Source organism: Falco cherrug, chromosome 8 (assembly GCF_023634085.1).
Source record: "Falco cherrug isolate bFalChe1 chromosome 8, bFalChe1.pri, whole genome shotgun sequence".
Classification (NCBI taxonomy): Eukaryota; Metazoa; Chordata; class Aves; order Falconiformes; family Falconidae; genus Falco; species Falco cherrug.
The window spans coordinates 15,689,289-15,698,208 of NC_073704.1; the positions used below are offsets into that span (position 1 = coordinate 15,689,289).

The 8,920-nt window shown below is 42.9% G+C and overlaps 1 long non-coding RNA gene across 1 annotated transcript; it reads right to left on the reverse strand.

The window, feature by feature from the left end:
- Positions 1 to 1,177: 1,177 nt before the first annotated feature.
- Positions 1,178 to 5,623, reverse strand: LOC129736651 (uncharacterized). Its single transcript, XR_008733574.1, has 2 exons — positions 5,489 to 5,623; positions 1,178 to 3,315 (listed from the first exon to the last, which is right to left on the reverse strand). It is a non-coding gene; the product is annotated as an uncharacterized LOC129736651 (long non-coding RNA).
- Positions 5,624 to 8,920: the final 3,297 nt, after the last annotated feature.

Below are 8,920 nucleotides of genomic sequence, written 5' to 3' on the forward strand. Positions count from 1 at the left end.
TCTGAATGGTAAAAAATGAACAAACTGTAGAACTGGTCTTACATAAAAAGCATAAAGTACAAGGTTCACTAGCCATGCAGGAGCAGTCTGCAGCACAAGTATGAGCACAGGTGAGATAGCAGGTTTGCAGAAGAAAAAGAGAAGGTCTGTAAGGACCCATTCATGGATCACAAGCTAAACACAAATCACTAATATCATGAAAAGGGCAATGACCACACTGCACAAACTGGGAGACTAGACTGAAAGTTATGTGAAGTCATCCATCAGCTTGGTTCTGCTAGTGCCTTAGCCAGAGTAGCAAGTGGTGGCTGGGGCACTGTGTAGCCAGAAAGTTGTGCCCAGCTGCAAGGAGGTGAGGAGTGGGGTTGGACCAGGCAGAAGTCTGGAAAGGATTGAAGGGTGCATGTTCACTCAGAGAAGAGCGGACTGAATGGAGAATAGCAGTCACTGAGTACACAAAAGACTCCTGCAAAGAGGAAGGAAATCACGTGTCCTCCATGTCTGTCATAGGCAAGGCAAGTAGTGATGGCATTGCACTGCAGTAAGCAAGGCTTCAGCATTAGGAAAAGCTTTCTAAATGCAAGAGTACTCAAGCAGAGCATCAGACTGACCACAGGTTTCCATCTCTAGTGCTGGAGGGTTTTAACTAGACCAAGATATCGATCTTGAGCAGTTTAGGTGGTGTACATATCCTGCTTAGGATCACGATCCCCTCATGCCCCTTTTTCTATAGCCATTGGAAAGCTAATAACACATCACAGTGAGCAGATATGGCACTTGTAAAGCTTTGTGGATCTTTGCAGGCGAAGTCCTTCGCCTTACTGTAAGTTCATAAATGGAGGGAGAATACTTGCGCACAGCATCCTGCCACCTGTGGAACAAATGACCTGTTTTTCTTTGAAATATTTAACATAAAAGGAGGTTCCTTGACTGTCTGGTAAAATTAACATACTACACATCACACGTAGTTTTGAGCATCATAGCACTTGCTCACTGGCTGGTCAAACCCATGAAAGTTTTTAGTAAGGACTGCTCTCAGTTTTGGAAGTTTTATTCAAGAACAATCTATCCAGAGAAGGAAACCCTGCTAATATATGTGGTCAGGTTGGTGGTGGCCTTCAATGAAATTATACACCCTTTTACCAGCAAATCATGCATTAATGTTCTCACGAGTTACTATGGTATTTAGCAACTTATTACCTATTTATTATAAATCAGATGACAAGTGGCAGACATCAAAAGAGCAAGCTTACTAGCCAAACATTGCTTGTTCACAAACACTCAGAGCTCATGCATCTGGAAGTTTCTTTTTATGGGAAAAAGCTGTATTTGAAGATTTCCAGTACTCCTGGGATTCAGTTCCATAAAAACCAACAAAACAGTCATTGTCGTGGCATTTTGGGTTATTCCTGCTGGCAGCCTCAGCTGAGCCTGGGATGCGTACATAATAGCATCAGAACGGGAACACACAGATGCAAGGCATCCAACACCCTGCCACATTCAGCCAAGTCACCCAGGAGAGGAGGCTGGCCAATGGCCTCGCCATCCCTGTGATCACTGTGTGTCCCTTCTGAACAGCACTGCTTCCTGGAAAGGGAGGCATTACCTGAAGCAATATACGTATTATTGTATGTACTGCTTATTCAGGAAAAAAATGCCCATCCCAACCCAAGAGGCTGACTTAAACTCTCACATAACCTGTGACAGGAAGCTTTAGGAACAGAAGTAAGAATAGTCTTGGGAAAGGCAGACAGCTCCAGCTCTTTATGACTTAATGGTCTAGCAGGGTTCACTCTGCTTCTTTCTGCTCCCAGTAGTTTCCTAAATGAACTCCTATAATTCTGCCCAGAGTGCAGATTATTAGTATCTTCAGTTTACAGCTCTGTGGTTCCTGCTTCTTTTGCAGCTGGTAATATGTTTCAGGAGAACATGCCCTCCTCCAAGATCTCAGGCCTGGAAGCCTTCCAAGAGGTTCCCTGTGACGCCCATGACTGTGATCATACATGATCTATAATATGCATCCTGCTCTTCTTTGTGGAATAGAGAGCACCTTGCTCTGGTCTCCTCCATTCATCTCTTTGTTTTCTAATCCCTTCTACCTTTCTGCACTGTACAAGACCCCTCACCATGGGACACTTTTTTCCAGCCACTCCCCCATCTCTCAACTGTTCTGGTTATAGATCTTATTTGCCTCATACCCTTTCCTCCAGACTCCGCAGAGGCCCATAGGAAAGGGGTGCGTCTCTACCAGTTTCTGTGGTTTCTTTCCAAAGGACAGTCTGTCCCCAAGTCCAGCCAGATCCTCACAGACGTTTATTCAAACTGCCAAACTTTTAGAGGTTTGCCCACTTCATTTCTAGCTAGTCTGCTGGAGTTGTTTGCAGAATGCCATGGTAACAGAGAAAAACACTGCAGTGTCATTTCATGGTAAGGAAAAGTCTGAGGAGCTGGGCCTGAAAGTCTCAGTGGTCTTCTTCACTCTCTCTTCTTCCATTTCTCACAAATTCTTTGGACAAGGATGTTTCTGTGTCAAGAACTGGCCAGCCCAGAGGAACGCAGCCTGTGCCAGGTCACCTAGGCACGATTGCAATACAAGTAATAGGAGGCATCAAGAAAATCATAGGTAGCAGATATATTTTAGCTATTCTGCAACTTCTGCAAATGATATGGAGACAATATTGCCCGATGGCAATATTGAGGAAGACTTTTCTGGCTGGCTAACGTGAGGAAAATTATTGTTAATTCTGCAAGGCAGAAATGAAATGTAATTCACTGGCTTTTACCTACAAAGTTAATTCATCAAGTGTCTTTAAAAAGAATGAGATTATGCTACTAAGATGAAAAATAAAAATCCCACAGAAAATTATCACTGTTCTTCCTGTCCTTTTGGTACTGCACCAAACAACAGAAATAACTATCAGGGGAATTAATGTATGTCAGAGTGCTGTTGTGTTCCATTTAATTACTCAGCCCTCTGCTGCTGAGCGCAGCGGGGATCTTCAAGGTACTATTTTCTACCAGTTTTGAATCAGATACAGCATGACCTTTTCTCCCTATTTGATGCTGCCTGTGAGTACACTGATGTGACACACTCCAATATAATCATTTTCTTGGTGCAAGTGCAGACCCATGCAGCAAGAGAATTCCTTTGGCTTTTCAGCACCTTAGTGATTAGAGTCACAGCACTGCAACAGCAAAGAACATATCCTTTAATGCTGTAAACATAGACCATTCTTTGTATGTCTTCAGTCTCTTTCTTTATTGTCAGTTCAGGTTTGTGAAATGCTAGTCCATTTTGAGGCCACAGAATTTTATCTGTAAAACAGAGACAAATACACGCTATTTAGAAAACCTGCCCTGCACTGTATTTTGCCTAATTAACAACAGATAGCATATGACAAAAAGCTTGTTTCAGGTTTGCAATGAGTTTCGTACAAAGATTCAGCTCTGTATTTATTTTGCCTGGGCAGATTACTTCTCTGTACAAATTACTTCTGTCGGTTTCCAGTAACATCTCATGAGTAAATCCAGTCGTTCACGTTGCCATTAGACTGCAAGGGATCCTAGCTTAGAGGTTGACCTGCTTGCAGGACTATAATGAGCATCAAGCTTGAAGGTATGGATGACTGAGCAGCAAAAAGGCACTCTTCTCTAACCTGCAGTCTACAGAACAAGCACAACTAGGGTACAGCGCTGAAATCACACAGTGTAGTGTCAGGATGGGGCTTTGAAAAGGGACAAAATTTCAGAGGTCAGTGATGCATGAGTTTTCATTTTGTTGGCTTCTGCCTGAATGTATCTGACTGTGCATTTTCTCTGTAATACAAATTTTCCTCAACTGCCTGTCTGCGTAGAATAGATTAGTTCTGACTTGAAAATTAATCTAACCCATCCCCCAGCAAATCTTTAGTCATTGTGTTCCTGTACAACTGGGAAAACCCCAATGAAGCAGTATAAACTCAGTAATAATAGCAAGTAATGGCCATGGCTTAATGAAGGGTGGCAATTCTGCTCTGGGGAGATGTCTAATGGATGTAGCTGTTCTGGTAGCTTGGTCTCATGCTGATTCTCTTTCCTTTGCATTTGTTGGTCCATATGTTGTTGCATATATAGGCAAAAACAGCAACTGCTTCAGTGTAGGGAGGAAGGCTGGCATCCAAACAAAATGCTTGGACTGGACTCCCACGCCAGCCCACCCACAAGTCTCCTTTCCTTTGGAATGAGGCAAAAAGCAGGTCTGTCTTTGGCCCTGTATGAACAGCAGTTCTTCCAGGTCCAAGGACCTGCCCAGAAATAAGTTATTTTCTGCTTATCTCTGAGCTGAAGCACTGCTTTTAAAGTATTGATGTCTTGTTTAATTTGGTGTTTCAATTGCTGAGTGCAGTAGGCTGCTTACTAAGGGAGCTGGGCAATTAAAAGGAATCTATTAAGTGTTTTTTAAAGTACCACTGTAAAACAGTGAGGGTAGAAATCAAGAATGCACACATGCATTCAGACAAATAGGCCTTCAATACCAGAGCTAGAAAACAAAACAAAAGAAAAGGAAGATGGCTCTCCTTTTTCTCTTTCTTTTAATTTACTGTTACTAGTCCTCACCCAAGACGAACCCCTTCAGGGAGGCAAATGTTTTCTGGGTCTCCCTGGTTTTGAGACTAATGCCCTTCAACCAGACTAACAGTACTGGAGATGCAGCTGTGTCTTGGAATCCAATGATATCTCAGTAAAGAGCACATACCAGTCTCTGTGAAGGGCCTTGTTTCAGACCAAAAGTAAATAGCCAGTGTCACACAAACTTGCATGGTGACTGAACACCGGAAAACATGACTGGGTAGTTTTCCCTTAGTCATGAAAGAAGGTTAGACTTGTCTAAAATTGCCTTCTTTGTATGATGCTTTAAGTTGGTGAATTGAACCCAGAAGGCAGATTTTAAGCATTAACCAGTGACAACACAGCAACTTTTCATTTTAGAAATCTCTCTGGAGAGTAGCCTTTCCTGTTTAACACTGAAGAATTACACTTCAGAAATCGGTAATTTTTTCTGCCATGCCTCCATTTAAACACAACAAGCAACAATCTTTCCAGGCTTATTTGTTGTTTCTTTCTGTAATAATTTAACATCATTTTTTAAACCCTGTAGAAGCTTTTACTACAGACAAAAAAGCTTATCCTTTGCTTCTGCATGCTCCTTGTAGTGTCATCTTTATCAGAGTGCAAAACACTTACATGTATTTATTTATTTTTCTTGTAAATATCACATTGATTGAAGTAAGAAAGGTCCAGGTCAACAAACACGCACTAACTGTCCTCTCCCAACTCCATTTCCTGAAATCCTCTCCCAGCTGGGAACAAGAATGAACTGAGGGAGTCCTACTTCAGCAGCACACCAAGGAAGAAAACAAATTTGCCGTTTATACTACACTTACTATGTAATGCCCCAGGTAATTATCTTTTCCTGTCTATGCGTATACTATTTTAGGTATATACTTACAAAATCTAAGGCAAGCATCGCTCAGATCTTTGACTTGTTGATGCTGTGTGGCTTTCAACTTCTTGAATATTTAAGGGAAGAAGGATGAGTTTGTGGTTAAAGTACAAGTCTAGGAGTCAAGAGGTCTGGATTCTATTTCTGTGCTGTGCCACAGACTTCCTGTACGCCCTTGAACCACTCACGTGACCTCTTTGCATTTTTATACCCCATCTACTAAATGGGGAATAATCATTGCTTCATACACACTGCTGCTGTGAGGCTTAATTCATGCTTCTCTGAAAGCGTTTCAGGTTCCGCAGAAGAAAAGCACTTCAGAAATAAAGCCTCATCTCAGTTTTAATATTGTCTGAGCTGTCTAGCTTAAACGTAACCTCACCCAAAGGGAATGGTATTTGTAAATGTCATCCTTATGATGAAAAATCTGTTCTTCTTTTTCTGCCTCCCATGCCTTCTCCACTTCCTCCCCTTCTTTCTCTACCAACAAGCTGCAGCATTGTTAAAATACCTCCTCGTCCTCTGGGGCACCCAGCTGATCACAGACCTGGGTGTGGGGTTTGGTTTATGTGGAGATGTGCATGCACTTACGTTGCAACATTCTTTTCTCTGTGTCTGAGCAGGCATACAGCTCTGCAGAAAGGAGTAGAGCTTATCTGTATTTGATTTAAACAGGCATTCAGAACAGGCTGAGCATTTCAGGGAAATGATTGGTCTTTAGTTCCCTTCAAAACAAAGGCATTCCCAGACTCTTTTCTGAGGGCTCAGGGCCTTTCTAATCATCTCTTGCGGGTTTCTGAAAGTGCAGAGATGAGATGCTATGCTGCTGTTGTACATGAGTGTTTCAGTTAATGAATGATTACTAAATGATCCATTACTGAATTGGCATAATACAAATTACAGTGTTTGCATGTGTGGAGAAGAGAGTGCTCTGTGGGAGCTGAATGTGTTGTCTAGGTCTGGTAACTAACCAAAAGTTTTTATTATTCGTATGGCTGTTTAATAAGGGCCATCTTTGTGCTAAGGCCAGTTCAGTCAAAGTGTGACCCTGCCTAAGAGCTCCATCAGCTTTAAGGCTGGGCAAGGACTACAGAGACTCGTGAGCTGTGAAATCCAGACCCAGACTCTGAGTGCAGTGGCTGGTGCATGCTGCGCGTCCCAAAGGCAGGGGTAAGTTTGTCTCACAGCAGCTACTCAGGCTAACCTCATGGAGTAAAGGCTGATGGTGAACAGGGTGATCCTGCTGTTCCATTGTGCAGCCCCTGAATAGCATCAGGAGTGCGTGGGAGAGGAAGGCCTTTGCACCCAGAACACAATGCACCCTGATTACTCTGGACTACTTGAGTAGCCCGGTGCACTCATAACAGCGATACACTGGTGAAGTTACTATAACTGGTCACTTGATCCCCTGAAGCCCCATTGTGCATGGCTCAGGAAGTGGATCCTTGCAATTAATCTGCACATCTTCAGAGGTCAGTGCTTTACAAAGCCAGTCAGTTCCCTGAGCTGCATGAGATAACCACTGATTTTCAAACCTCTAAGAGCCTTCCACAAAATAATAGAACAAGTTCTAAGACTGCGTATTTTGGGGGAGCAGCATTGCTGTAAATGCTTTGTCAAAGAGAGATTGTCAAGTAGAATAAATGTAAAGAGGTAGGAGTTTGGCATGTGAAGAGAGGAGGAGCAAGTTGCTACTGGTAGGTGTAAACACTGGGGCTAAAAAGGCTTGACATTGTTTGAAAGTCCTGGAGGAGCCTTCATCAGGAATTAGAAAGGAAAAACAATGAGAGAGGAGCAAGGTTGTAAACATTCAGAGCCATGAAAAGAAGCAGCAGAGGTTGGAGCTGGCTGCAAAAGGGAGAGGAAGCAGGAAGCCAGGATCAAGAGGGGACACAAACTTACTGTGGGGGTGCCAAGGTGTGACAAATGCAGGGTCCCATATTCCCCTGCATTGCGTGACAGTTATCAGCTATTAATGGTTTATGTGGGAGTAGGCCAGTTAACAGGTGAGGAACCTTTACTTACTGCCCATCTCCTTTTCTCTGTCAATTAGCAACAGGAGGCGGTGAGGCACGCTGCGCGCTGTGGATACTAGCGGTCAGAGCTGCAGCCCTCTAACCATTCAGTGTTTTCAGGGAATGCAGGGCTCCTGTATCAGTAAATTTTGGAAGCTGCATTAATCAATGGGGGATTTATTATAAGGCCAAATAGATAAATTTGCGGTATTTGGCCTACCATAAATTGTCTCACACCGAACCTTTTCATTTTCAGTGAAAAGTGTGTTCGGTGTTCTCCTGAGGGTATAGCTCTCAAAATTACAGACTTGGGAGAGCCTGGGAAAGCAGCACTATTGCAAAAATTATGTGTCCCTCCTACACCTTCAGTACATGTTCCTTATTGCCACAAACTGACCCCTGGAACACTTGATCTGAATTAACTACAAGCTCTGCAATATTTTAAAGATCTCTCTAGGCTGTTTCCTGCCCTCCCCACGCTCCCTCACTTGGGCAGATATCCCAGTGAAGGTCCATGGGAGTTTTGCTGGAGATTTCTGTTCAGATTTCTATTTCTTCTTTCTGCTTTTCAGCCAGTGTTTTGCTCCTTTCCTCTGACTCCTTGATATTCTCCCCTTGCTGCTTAGTGCAAATGAGGAGAGGAAATTACTAGATGATACAGAGAGGAGGGAAAGCAGCTTGTCAGAAAGGAGCAACAAGGGCCAGGAGAAATGGGAAAGACTGGAAACTTGGTCAAAATTCATTTCCTAATACCTTCCAACAGTGCTGGACACAGTCAGTTTGGTGGGTACACTTTGAGTTCAGCTATCCAATTTTTGTCCCACAAAACACATCCCTTTTGCTTGTAGATGTAATTACCAGGTCAAAGCTAGCTTAATTAAGTGTGATGGCAAAGGTAATCAGCAGATTGCCTTTGGCAGCTGCCCCTTGTATTATTTCAGGTCTGAGAAGGTTTGGTATTAAAACAATGATAGGAATTAGATTTCTGGAGGTCTGAGCTACCTCTTTAGCATCCTCTCACAAGGTGTCTGTGTCTTCGCGTATCACCGACTCACTGTGTCAACTCAGTAGGTTAAGCAGTCACTCAAAAAGAAATGGCAGACAAAATGAAAATACAGTTCATTCTTCTTGATGGTTTGAACCACCCAGACAAACCTGCTTTCCTCATCAATGTTGTACCACTTCAGCCAGGAAGCAGGTGAAAGTTATAGATGTAGCTATGCTTATTTCTTTTTCTGTGATGAGTTGACATGTCCTTGTGTAGACGTGAAAGTGGCTGTGCACAATTTTTTCTCATGGAAACATATCTAGGAGCCACTTGGTTTTATTTCCCAGGATGGGTTTTAGTTTATTTTCTCTTTCGATCTCAATATGAGGAATTCCAGCCTAGCTTCTTGTCACAAATATTCTACTTCATGTTTGT